We start from the raw sequence: 14,588 nt of genomic DNA, 5'->3' as shown, positions 1-14,588 counted from the left end.
AGAGTTATTGGATCACATAGTAGTTACATTTTTAATTTTTTTGAGGAGCTTCCATATTGTTTTCCATAGTGGTTGTACCAATTTACATTCCCACCAACAGTGCAAGAGGGTTCCCTTTTCTCTACATCCTCTCCAATACTTGTTATTTCTTGTTTTTTTGATAACAGCTATTCTAACAGGTGATAAGTGATATCTCATTGTGGTTTTGATTTGCATTTCTCTGATGAGTAATGATGTTGAGCATCTTTTCGTGTATATGTGAGTATCTGTATGTCTTCTTTGAAAAAACAGCTGTTTAGATACTCTGTCCATTTTTTAATTGGTTTTTTTTGCCATTGAGTTGTGTAAGTTCTTTATATATTTTGGATATTAACCCTTTAGCAGATATATGATTTGAAAATATTTTCTCCCATCATTTTGATGGTTTCTTTTGCTGTGCAGAAGCTTTTTTAGTCTGGTGTAGTCCCACTTGTTTATTTTTGCATTTCCTAGCATTTGGTTATTTTCCTGATTGTTAAATACCTTTACTAATATCAGTCCTTGTGAAACAAGGTTATCATTACATTAGAGTTGAAATTGGCAGTTGATATTCAAGTATCTCTCAAAAAGATTCCTAGTCTTTTGGGGGGAAATATGAAGATGAGGTGAGAACAACTTCTTAGAAAGTCAAAACTATACTCAGTGCCTAGCATTATGTTTGGTACTTAAGTTAGTGCTCTGTAAATATTTGTTGAATGAATGAATAATGGCTGAAAGAAGAGTTCAACTCGCTGCTGGTTCTTTTTTTAATCTTAAATTCCTTCAGCTCATTTTTTAACTTAATAGTTTTTCATTGTGGGACATTTTTACTTTTAACATTTTGCTGCCTAAATATCTATAATTATCTATTAAAACATTCCCGAATTTTCTTCTGTGGAAAAATATGTGTGTTGAAATTTTCAAAAAGGAATGGGAATTTCATGCACAAAAATCAGGTTGATATTTTTTCCAGCACTTTGCTCAACAGAGTCTTTCATTCATTATTATTGTACACTGTGACTGTCTTAGAGGAAGGAGAATACTCAGTATCTTTGAAGCCTACTTAATGATAAAACCCATTTTCTCAGTTTGTTAGAGACAGGAAATGCTTATTTGATATCTAAAGTTCTGCTTAACTTTCTTTACACTAATTCCCTTGTTATTTGTGTGTGTGTGTGTGTGATGTCATTTTTGGTCCACTTGATATGCCCAAAATGTATTTTCTTTCTTACTAATCCACACAGCCTTTTTTCGGCTAAATGACACGTCTTAAGAAGTCCATTGATTTTCTGAAAAGCTGAGCCTATGTATTACAGATGGTTTTAGGAAGATTATTCATCTAAACATTTATCACACACTCATCAGACAATTTATAGCAAAATTTCAAAGTCATTTACATTCTTTGTAAACCATTTTATACACCTTGGTGGGAGATGTTCTATATTCTAATAGAAAAAGTAGTCAAAATTTTAAGCATTCATGGAATGTTGAGTCAGTCTCTTAATGGCAAAATTGTACAGAGTAAGAAAAAAGTCCATAGAAATAGAATCAAGAGAAGTCTATATAAATAGTAATGTGAAGAAGAGTGAATTCCTTTTTAGCTGTAACATCACATTTTTTACATGTTGCACAAATTGTTTAGCCGTTTCTAAACACATTTCCATTTACGTCATTTGTAAAAACTGCCTAGCCTCATATTCTGGAAAACTGACAAAGTTGTAATGAACAGATGCAGATTCCATAATTGTAATTGGCTTTTACTCTAAACTAATGTTCTGACTCATGCATCATTAATGATTTCTATTTTTCTCCATATATTACCTTACAAATATGAAAGGGTATTTTTCAGAGTGAAAAACTTGACTTTTAAAATCAGGGCTTATTACATTATAACCTATGTGTTCTCCAAACACCTATATTTAAACCTAGAGTTTCATTTTAGCTGCCCTTTTTTATACTTTTGCTTGTATTTCTCTTTATATAATCTTTCTCATCTTATTTTTATATTTCTCAGAAGCAGAGTTTTAAATGTAACCCTTCTTTTTATTATATTTTTCTTACCATTAATAAATTCTTGTTTCTAAACTAGGTATTATAGTATATAATTTATCTATTGTATGTTTTTTCACAAATTCAACTTTATCTGAAGAATGAGAGATAAATATGAACAGAATGCCAAACAGAAACAGAAAGATGTACTGTTGTGTTAATTTGTTTTCTGATTTTAACAATAATATGGAAACAACTTTCACTTTCCAAAGTGGGACTAATTGAACTGCATAACTGAAGGACTTAAAGAGACCAAATAATCTTGTTTTAAGCATGATACATATACATTTTCAAATGAGATGAAAAAAATCCCCAAAACGCTTGGCCTTTGAATAATTCTTTTGATAGTTTCTGACTATTGCTGAATTTTGTTATATGAATGAAGAACACAATATATATTAATGAAGGAATGACTGTTTTACAATTACTTTTTGGGGAATTACAGGTTCTTTTCATGAAAGTACCAAAATACAAAGCAAGTGTTTTGGCATATTGTTGCTTGTTGTAAGGAAGATTTAATAGCTTGTTATGGACTATTAATATGAGCAGAAGTCATTTAGAGTTCAGATATATATTTAGAACTAACGTGTGCAAAAAGATACAAAGCGAATCAAGAAATTCTGGAAAAGATTGTTTGAAAAGGAGAAATTGCTATTTTCTGGCTAGCGTTAATGAAATAAATATGTAAAAGAAATTTAAAGTTTTCTTTATCTTGAAGAATTTTATTGAATCTCAAATAGTAACTTAGAACTGATAGAACTAAGTCAGTGAAAGTATGAAACTCTTTATCTAAAATGGTAGTTACATAAATATAATTTAGTTTCAAATGTTAACTAGGAAACCCAAAAAGTTACAGCTGTTGGTTATATGAGATTATTACAAACTGAACATCTGAGTTTAGTAATAAAAATGTCATTTGTTACTGCTTATAGCAAATTTAAAATAATTACATATAAATTAGTTTTCTCTGGTTTTGAAAATATCTTTATCATGTTATTTTGCATAAAGAAGAGAAAAATCTTCATATTCTAGTACTTATTGAACAAATGTTAATAGGAATGTAAGTGAATTTGTTCTCTAACTTCTAATTTGTTGATGAAAAGGTATGTGTAATGAAAGCACATGCCAAGTAGGTTTGCAGCACAAATTTTGCAGCATATGGTGAACTAAAACCCTGTTGACCTTTTGGTCTTGTTGATCACATGCATGAAGATGATCATCTGTTAATCTCTACTAATCACTGGTACATCCTTGAACAGAAGACAGAATGGTTTTTATTTGTGCTGTACTTGCTCTTTTGGAAAGTAATGAACATTTTATATCTAAAAAATGATTTTAAAATAAGACTTTTCAACCTGCTTATACCTCTGTATTTTGCTTTTTTATGAGTTTATCTTAGATAACTGTAATAATTTTCCGAAAATCATAGATATGAATGATTCTAGGCTTATCAATGCACACATGCACAGGCTCACACACTTTTACATATATGATATGTATTGTTTCTTGTAAAAATTGTAAGAAAAAGAAAACAGCAGGGCTTCTCAGACTTTGATATGCATATGAATTATCTGGAGATCTTGCTAATAAAATCCAGTTTCTGATTCAGTAGTTCTAGGGTATTGTTTATGATTCTGCATTTTTATCAAGCTCTCAGCTCATGACCATTCAGCTAGTTTGAGGTCTGCAAACTTTTTCTTTAAGGGTCTAGGTAGCAAATATTTTAGACTTTGCACAATAAGGATATTGTGTAGCTAGTCACATAACAAGACAAAATATGTCCAATAATGTTTTATTGGTAAAATTAAAAGTATAATAATTACTATTTTTGTGGTATTTCCATATAACAAAACACTATTCGGCAATAAAAAGGAATAATCTAGCAATACATACAACAGGAATGAATCTCAAAAACATGCTAAGTGAAAGAGGTCCTACACAAAAGTTATATTCTATGTGATTCCATTTACATGAAGTTCTAGAAAATAAATACTAATCAACAGTAATAGAAAGCCAAGTTTCTCCTTTGCAGAACGAGAAAGATACCCTTGTTGTAAATTACAAGAAGAAAGAGTTCCTCACTAATGAGCGTTCCAGAAAATTGATGCATTTGCAATAGAAGAAAACTAAACTAGAACAGCATTTTCAACAGGAGCAGAAATTCCAGGTCAACAAAATGATGAAGAAAAAATTTAAAACTGGAGAATGATACCATTTCTAAGCAGCTTACATTAGAGCAAGTTTATTGGGAAGATTAACCTTCCATCCTGCCTCTCCTCACATGCATATTGAAGGTCATTCTTCTCTCTAATGCAGAGTTACTCAAATATGAAGTGCATAGCAAGAAGTAAGTTTATATGGTAACCCAGTATATGGATATTTTTGTAGCTGTGTCTATGACGGCAACTGGTTTCATGAAGTAATGCAAAACAAACAAACCAAAAACACCTCTTCTTCTTCTTCTTTTTTTTTTTTTTAAGATTTTATTTATTTATTTGGCAGAGAGAGAGACAGCCAGCAAGAGACGGAACACAGGCAGGGGGAGTGGGAGAGGAAGAAGCAGGCTCCCAGCAGAGGAGCCTGATGTGGGGCTTGATCCCAGGACTCCAGGATCATGCCCTGAGCAGAAGGCAGACGCTTAACGACTGAGCCACCCAGGCGACCCCCAAAAACACCTCTTCTGGGGGCAGAAGTGAGGCAAGGTTCCTGAAAGAACTGTTTGGATGAAAGAAATGTTCTGTATCTTGATTGTAAGTGGTTTTGCAGGTGTATGTTTTTCAGAATTCATTGAACTTGGGGAATCCAGCTGACATTTTGTGAGAACATTCAAGCAGCCCAGTGGAGAGGTCTGTGTGGTTAGAAGAACTGAGGCCTATTTCCAAGAGCCAAGTGAGTGAGTCATCCTAGAAGCATATCCCCGAACCCCGCTCAAACCTTCAGGTTACTTTATACCATGCCTGACAACTTAATTGCAACTTTATAAGAGAGTTGGAGCCAGAAAAATCCAACTAAGCACTCTCAAATACCTATTCACATAGACTGCTAGTAAATCTTTGTTGTCTTAAGCCAAAAACTACAACAAAAAAAAAACTCAAACCAAACACTTTAAATGCGGTTTGCTTTGGTTTATGGTATTTAAATTATAATTCAATAATATAGATTTTTGAAAACAAACTTAGTTGAGGGGCACCTGTGTGGCTCAGTTGGTTAAGTGTCTACCTTCAGCTCAGGTCATGATCCCAGGGTCCTGAAATTGAGCCCTGTGTCAAACTCCCTGCTCAGTGGGGAGCCTGCTTCTCCTTCTCCCTCTGCCTGCTGCTCTCCCTGCTTGTGCTCTCTTTCTCTCTCTCTTCCTGTCAAATAAATGGAGAAAATCTTAAAAAAAAAAAACAAAACTTAGTTGGGAGTCTTTGGCTAAGATAATACGTGAAATGACATTGTAAATTATAAATCAGTTTCCAAATACGTTACTACAGTTTTAAGTACTCTCTAAGAGTACTTTACATTGTAGGTGGGCCACAGATAATCTGCACCCCTTTTATCAGGAGACTGTTTATTCTGAAGTTATACCGGACTAGTATATATTTAGAATAAATATTAAGTAGTCATCCACTTTAAGATTGTGTTTAACTTCCTCAATAGAAGATTGGGGACTTCTGAAATGTTTGTTTGGGGACCCAGAATTTAAATACGCTATAGTTACTACTTGACACTATCCAAAATAGACATGAAGGTGGTATGGTGGTGTAATGTAGTAAGTTTTGGACTCTGTATCAGGAAATCTAGGGTTCATCTCCCATTCCAGCACTAATTCAAAAAACAGCCATGGAGAAATTAGTCAGATTTCTCTGTGTCTCAATTTCCTCCTTTAGGTGGTCTCAAATAACTTTAAAATCTATGGTTCTATGAAGTAGGAACTTTAAAGGATGATGAAAATATAATATGTAGCATAAGAATAGCATAAATGTATCATTAAAATGCTTCTTTTTCTGATTTTATATGAAACAATTATAGATGCTATGAACCAAGATAGTGCATAGTGATGCTTTTCTAAATTCCTACTTTTTAAAAGAAGTATTTAAAAAAGACGATTTTGATTTAACAACCTGAAAGTGCTGGTTTTGTTGGAGTATTGTACGTTGTGATGAAAAAAGTAGAAACTAAAATGTTTATTTTCAGATATTTATCTTAAACATCCTGTTTTTCCTTTTAGTTTATAAAATCTTTTCAGTCCAAAATTCTGAAATAATCTGAATTTATCTTATATTACTAGACTTTGAATCATGAAAAATGGGTGCATGTATTATGATCAAGGAGTTATTTCTTTCTTAAATCTTCAAATAGAGAATTTAAAGCAAATGATTTTACACTTTTGCAAATGTTTTCATGCCTGAGTCTTGCATTTCATACCAGAAAGCAAGCTTGCTCTGTGATTTAGTTAAGTGTAGTAATCTGTGATTGACAAACATAAACATTATTTTAAAGTATAGCTCATTAATTTCCTAATTGTGCTTTCCTACATTGGCATTAGCCTATGCCTAGTGCAACTTTGGGGTTATTTAGACCTAGAAGCAAATAACTTTGTCATTTATCAGTTATATAGGAGTTGTTCAGACTTTCTGAACCCCAGTTTAATTTCTTTTGTAAAAATGGAGGAATGATACCTATCTCATGAAATTGCTGATTAGTTAAGGATTAAGCGATCAGGGGCGCCTCAGTGGCTCAGTTGTTAAGTGTCTGCCTTTGGCTCAGGTCATGATCCCAGGGTCCTGGATTGAGCCCTGAATGGGGCTCACTGCTCAGTGGGAAGCCTGCTTCTCCCTCTCCCACTTTCCCTGCTTGTGTTCCCTCTCTCTCTGTCTTTCTTTCTGTCAAATAAGTAAATAAAATCTTTTTTAAAAAAAGAATTAAGTGATCAAGCATAACAAAAGTACCTAGGAATAAGAAATTATTTTCTTTTGTTCCCGCAAGTTAACAAATTTAACAATCCACCGATTATTAGATCTAACAGTTGAATTTTTGTTTTGCCATATGTGAAGAACTAGTAACAGAAAAAAAGATTAGTTTTATCCCTTAAGTTTCATCCCATCCATCTTGCATATGCTTTGGCTTGATGTATGCCTACTGTCTTTATTTTTTGCACTTCGTTGGCTCTTCATAGTTTTCAAGCATGGATTATTAAGTATTCACATATTTTTATAAGTATATGATTTTAAACTATTTTACTAGTGCTTAAATCATTGCCATTTAGTCTAGGATTGCTTAGTAGCTAAATGTATAAAATATTTAATGAAGACTCATTGTGGCACTTTCTAGCCAGACAGCAGTAGGTTGGAATCACCTTGGGCAAGTTGCATAATCTCTGAGCCTAAGTTTTTCAAGAAGTTAAATAGTGATAATGATTAAGTGCTTAGCTTGGTACCTGGAAAGTATTAAGCACTCAAAAAATGTTAGTTGAATAGCGTCATCATTATTAAATGACTATTACAGATTTAACCCTGTATCGATTAAGTTAGCTCATTGTTGGTAAGTTCTGATTCTAACCAGAGTTTTTCAAATTTGTGTGAAGAATAAATCTTTTACCATTATTCAAAAGTGCATATTTTGTTGGTGGTGGGCCAATAGTAGTTGAAGATGGCACATTACTTGGAAATTTGAAACAGTAAGTTTATGTTGCTGAGATTCCTGACTTAGGAAGTTTTCCAAATCATCATTATTTGTTGGGTCATGCCAGACTAACTTGGTGGAAAGTTTGGATTATTAAATATTTAATATATAATAAGTACCTTTGTTTACTTCCATTGGAACTTACCACAGTAGTAAATACATTGTAGGCAGTATGAAAATATTAATTTGTTAATATTAATTGCTGTAAGTTGGGAAAATTAAAAATGTTTAGCATTCTTAACTTCACAGTATACTAGCAAATGAAATCCTGAAAGTTAACAGAGGAAGAAATTAATTCACAATTTACAAAATATTTTTTACCAAGTCTTAGTTTTCAAACATTCAGAACATGAGATTCATATCAGAAGAATTATTACTTTGTCTGTACTTCAGCTCAGAGAACATAGGGCTTTCTGTACATCTCTATTTTCCTTTGAAGTTTAATGTTGTACATTTAACTCTTTAAAGTGAATTTTTTTCTTATTGCTACAGCAACATGTACGCCACCCCCCACCCCGTCCAAAAAGAAACTTTAATACAGAGAACAAAATAAAAAGTACATGTAGTTCTACTCCCCAGCAATACCCACTATGAGTAAGTGTCTGTACTTTTATGGACTGTACTTATTTATTATGTATTCATATACATATTTATATATGCATATATACACACACACATACACATTTACCCACTCCAAGAAACATGCTAGGAGCATGTCTTTCCAAGTTAATAAATTTATAGTGTCATTTTATTAATTGCCTTATATTGCCCTTTGGCTTTTTCTATTAAGGCCTTTATTTTTTAGTTTAAGTGTTCTTCCATATAAAACATATACAGCATGTTAACATATATATAGCATAAACATAACAAAGTGCTGCAACAATTTTAATTTATGATATTTTATGTCATATGAATTTTAAATTTTTATTCTGTAAAAAAGATAAAAATTTTTTCTTTTAGTATACTTTCAGTGTTAAGCTTAGAAACATCTTTTTCACCCCAAGATTATTTAAGTATTTGTTTATATTTTTGCTAGTTCTTTTATGGCTGCATTTTTACATTTAACTCTTTAATCCTTTGGTAAATGCTTTAAGTACTTTGAAAGCCAAAACCACACGGTAGGGGAGTACATCTGTAGGTAAGCCAAATAGCTATGATGTACATTTCACTGTCCCAAAATACTTCCCCAAATGCCCTTCCAAGGTCTAAAAGTCTGAGGTTAGAGAATCATCTTTTCTTAGTTTTTAACATTCTTAAAACAAAAAAGGGGCTTAGGCTGGCCCCCTGTTTCTTCCCATGTTCTAAGGTGGTCAGTGATACATTCTCAGAGCTTGAGCTTCTGCTCTTCCAAATCAGATGCCATTGGGAACTGAAACAAAACAGTACTTCTCCTTGAGTGAGTACCTAGATCTTAGAAATAAAAACCATACTATGAAGATTCTATTTTAGAATTCTAAGCCAAGAAATTAGCTCTTTTTTTTTTTATCTGCTCTATTTCCTGAGGGCAAAATTTATAAATGAAAAGAAAGGAGTAAATGAAGGTTAACAATAGGGAATGAAGAACAACCTTTCAATACCTAAAACCAGCTCATTATAGTTATTTTTACGATAATTTCGAAGCAGGATATTTCCACTTACTTAGGATGTGCAGCTGTGAGATAATTACAGGCATGTATCTCTTTAAGAACTTTTGCCTAGAAAATGGTAGGCTGTAGTGTAGTGATGGAAAGTAGGAAAACGTGAGCTAGAATTAATGTCAGAGGACAAGAATGTAATAATAAATAGCCACAGAAATGAGAAATAAGTGGTCAGATGGCTTTGTTATCTGTGCCAGTCCTAGGAATTACATCTTTTCTTGATGGTTTCACATTTTTGGTGCCTACTAATGTAATAGCATCCCTAGCCAAACACTTTCTGTCTTGGATCCACTTATGACTCTGAGATTGGGAAATGGGGGACAGTTTGCACCTAAAAAGACTTTCCCAAGGATCTTGTCTATCTAGTTTACCAATATAATCTGAATATGTAAAAGAATGTTTGACACATAAGTGCTCAAATAACAACAATAATATTAATAAAAGCAACTGACATTTATATGATTCTTACCACATGTTAGGCACTTTTTAAGACTTTTACATAGTATTGATTCATTCATTCTTCATAATGACCTATGAGATAGGTATTGTTGACACCCTCATTTTTACAGATAAGGAAACATGCACAGAAGCTGGGTGACTTTCCCAAAGGTCTAATGGCTAATAAATAACCGGCAGAACCAAGATACAAACAAGCATTTAGGTTCAGAGTCCAGCCCTTAACTACTAAGCTACACCTTTTGTTTGTGTATTGTTTGTGATGTTGAATAAATGAATGAAGCACACAAGTGCATTGCCAAAATGAAGACATTGTCAAAGGGTTAGAAATTCAATGTGAAGTTTGAAAAAGATGACAGTGTATGTTGAGACAGAGGTTGGGTAAAGATGTAGTAGTAAAATCACTAAGGTTGGGAATCAAAGTTAGGGGGAAGGCAAGAGAAAGAGAAGAGAGATATAGTCCAGGTCAGGTATTTCTAGAAGCAAAGGAATATTCTGCCAAGTCCTTTTGTCCTTACCTTCTTGGTATTAGCTGCTAAAAGGTACACCTACTTCATCAAATTTTATTTTGCAAATTCAAACATCAGCAACATGGTTTGACCAAACTTCTCTTCTGGTTTGTTGATGTATTTATGTGAGAAACCTTAGAAATACATAAACATTAAATTATATTGTATTTGAATATTAAATAAGTATTGTTTTAACTCTGTTACAAATAACACAGCTTTGCATCATTTTTATCATAGTGACTAATTCAGTTCACTTAATTATTATTTTTTGCATCTGTTGGTAAATCTCATTTTAATTGATTTGGAACATTGCAATTCTATTGAGCATCAGTGATTTTTTTAATATTCAAACATTATCAGCAAAAATGATCTCTGCACCCTTGATCAGAATTAAATGATGCAGGGGCGCCTGGGTGGCTCAGTCGTTAAGTGTCTGCCTTTGGCTCAGGGCGTGATCCCGGCATTCTGGGATCGAGCCCTGCATGGGGCTTCTCCGCAGGAGTCTGCTGCTTCCTCTCCCACTCCCCCTGCTTGTGTTCCCTCTCTCGCTGGCTGTCTCTCTCTCTGTCAAGTAATAAATAAAATCTTTAAAAGAAAAAAAATTAAATGATGCAGTTCTGCATCTCTGGGTATATGTATTACTGATATATGATTACCAGTATTTCTGGCCTCTAGAAGGTTTCTCTTTAATTTATTCAGCTAGCAAATTCTTATTGGGATGTGATTTAAGAACACAAAATTTATCAGAAACACTGCTGTGTGACAAAGCAGGAAGAGAAACTTTGAAGAAGAGTTCATATCTTTGTTGAATTATCCCACTGAGGGTCTTTTTTAAAAACTTTTTTAATTATGTTCAGTTAGCCAACATATAGTACACCATTAGTTTTTGATGTAGTGTTCAATGATTCATTAGTTGTGTATAACACCCAGTGCTCATCACAACACATGCCCTCCTTAACACCCTTCACCCAGTTACCCTGTCCCCCACCCACCTCCCTTCTTTAACCCTCAGTTTGTTTCCCAGAGTCCAGAGTCTCTCATGGTTTGTCTCCCTCTCTGATTTCTTCCCATTCAGTTTTCTCACTGAGGGTCTTTTAAAAACTTAATCCAATGCAAGTATCTTAAAAATTAAGATAACTCAGAAAATTAACATAGACCTAATTTAATACCAAATAGATATCTGAACATCACTGTTGGCCATTTTCTTTGTTTTCTTGCCAAAAAATATAATTTTTATGTTCTTCTAAATTTGGATATAAAAGTTATGTTCACAAATGACTTCTAGTGCTGATATATTTTGCCTCACCATTTTGGAAATAATAGGATTCACGGTCTATCTAGAGATCTTTCAAAAAATTCTTTTACATTTTCAACTGATAATATTTTAACATTTTTGAATTTATTTTTCTTAGTATGCTTTTAAGAGCTGTTAGAAGACTCAATTCTTACAAACATGACAAAATTAGTCTTTGTTGCACTATAATAAGATCACAAATTTCATACCATTTTCACTTTATTATGTTTACAATAAATTTAAATTCAGCTTGAAGAATATAGGACATGTTTTTCATTATAAAGGTAATTCATGCTTATGTTATAATTTTCAGATAGTACAGAAAGATTGGATGTGAAAAATAAAAAAAAAAAAAATCCCTTTCACCCACCTAAACTCCCATTGCATAGAACTTTCTATGCTTATACATATATATTCCTTTTGGTAAACAAATGACATCAGCTCCATTATTAATTCAGGTGTTAACAAATGTGTCCTTTACAATCAATACTCACTAGTATTTTATTGCAGTTAAGTGATAAGTTATAGAGAACTTTTCAGAAACCTGTGGGGTTTTTTGTAACTCCAGATTTATCAGCAAATAAACTAATTTGTTAATATATCAATTGCCACCAAACCCAGAAAAAACAATCAACTAGCCATTTGTCTGAGGCACAGTTTTTCATATGAATATCTATTAATTTTTAAAATATATAATAGAACAATTATTTTCTCAATTTCTATAGTGCAGGTATTTAGCTTCTGAAGTAAGACTTTTCATATGTGATAACAGCATGAAAATGGTTTTGAACAAGGAAAAGATGGTTAAATAGTTCTATATTAAAATTAGGGACTGTTGATCAAAAGACATAAAGAGTAAAAAGACAAGCCATTGAGAAATGATATTTGCAATATATAATTGACAAAAGATTAATGTTTAGAATGAATAAATAACTCTTCCCTGTTCAGTTGAGAAAAAGACAAGCAACTCCAAAGGAAAACGAACAAGAGACTTGAAGAAGCACTTCACAAGAGGTTATCAATATGGCCATTAAACAATCAAAAAGTTTCTCAACCTCATTGGTAATCGAAGAAGTACAGATTTTTTTTTTTTAAGATTTTATTTATTTGTTTAACAAAGAGAGAGACAGCCAGCAGAGAGAGGGAACACAAGTAGGGGGAGTGGGAGAGGAAGAAGCAGGCTCCCAGCAGAGCATGGAGCCCTATGTGGAGCTTGATCCCAGGACCCTGGGATCACGCCCTGAGCTGAAGGCAGACGCTTAATGACGGAGCCACCCAGGCACCCCAAAGAAGTACAAATTAAAACCACAAATAGATACTGCTATAAACTTACCAGATTGGCTTAAATTTAAAGTCTGAGAATATCAAGTATTGACAAGGATATAGAACAGCTGGAATACTTATTTACTGCTGGTGAAAGTACAAATTGGTAAAAACCAAATTAGAGAATAATTTGACATAATAATAAAGTAATGTGTATATTACATATAAATTTGACATTTATAAATATGTGTGTATATATATCTCTATATACATATACATTAGAGACTCTTGGATATGTGAACCAAGAGAGTTGTGCTAAATCGTTCTTAGTAACATTAGGTAATAGTAAAAACTGGGAACATGTCAAATGTCCATCAATAATAGAATGGACACTGTGGTACTTTTTATGATGTAATTATATACAGCAATAAAATTGCATGAGTTACAGCTTCCTGCAGTAACTTGGATGAATCTCAGGAATACAGTGTTGAACAAAATAAGTGTCAAAGAATACTTACAGTATTATTTCATTTACATAAAGTTTAGAATATTTGAAAGTAAACAATAGTTGATTAAGGAGGCAACCTTTTGTGGTACCACCTAAAGAAAAGCAAGAAAATGAAATACATAAAATTAAGGAAAGTGTTTACCTCTGAGGGGCAAGTGGGTGGGAAGTGAGTTCAGGAAAAGGCACAAAGAACTACAATGGCAATATTTTCTTAAACTGAGAGGTGGCATGTAAATATTTGTTTTTGTTATTCTTTATATGTTTACCCTTTGAAAATATTTCCTATCAATAATTAATGGAAACTTAAAAATGATTTTATGAAACAATTTAAATTTAAAAAACAATTTAAATTAATATAGAAATTTAGCTTTTTGGTTTCTAAAAACCTGAAAAATGGTCCTTCTATAAAATGATATGTATTCCCCTCCTCTGGAATACTAGTTGCATTTCATGTAGAAATAATGCTCTAGAAAATGAATTATATAGGCAACCCTTCATAGTATAAGGATGTGGCTATTTCTACTGTAAGAAATATATCGAATGGACTTTATATAACAGGTTAACTTTTTCTTTGACAGTATTCTTTTTTTTCCTTTGACAGTATTCTTAAATGTTCCTTAACTGAATTTTTTTTTTAAAAATTAGAGGAATATATGTAAATTTCTCATTAGCAGTCCCAAGGATGCTTAAATAATTTTAAGAAAGTATTTGAAAATTGCTATTCTTAAATACTGATAGCCTCCAAAGTAAATGCTATTATCGATACATTATTAGATTTTGCTGAGTAAAGCTGTTTCTACACAAAAACATCTTGGCCACCTGCAACTGTTTGTCAGTGGACTTTGAGAACACTAGTAGTAATTGTAAACTTAGGAATGTGTGACAAGCTAACAGCCAGCTGTGCATATCCTGACTTCTTCCAGGTGTTAAAATAAATATGACCATTTGGTTCACTTATAACTCAACAAAAATATTTCATGATTCATTAGCTTAAAAATCCATTTATAATTTCTTTATTGGAGGGAGTAGATAATGTTATATTCACTTGAAATACATACCCAGAAATATTTGTGGTAGCATTACTTACTATATTCAATGGTCTCTTCATAAAATGAAAAGAATTTTAATGTAACATTTGCGTAGATTTTTTTTCACATTCTTTTCACACGAAAACACTACTGAGCCAC

This window comes from Ursus maritimus, unplaced genomic scaffold (genome assembly GCF_017311325.1).
Source record: "Ursus maritimus isolate PB19 unplaced genomic scaffold, ASM1731132v1 scaffold_1, whole genome shotgun sequence".
Taxonomy (NCBI): Eukaryota; Metazoa; Chordata; class Mammalia; order Carnivora; family Ursidae; genus Ursus; species Ursus maritimus.
Note: the sequence above shows the minus strand (reverse complement) of the source record.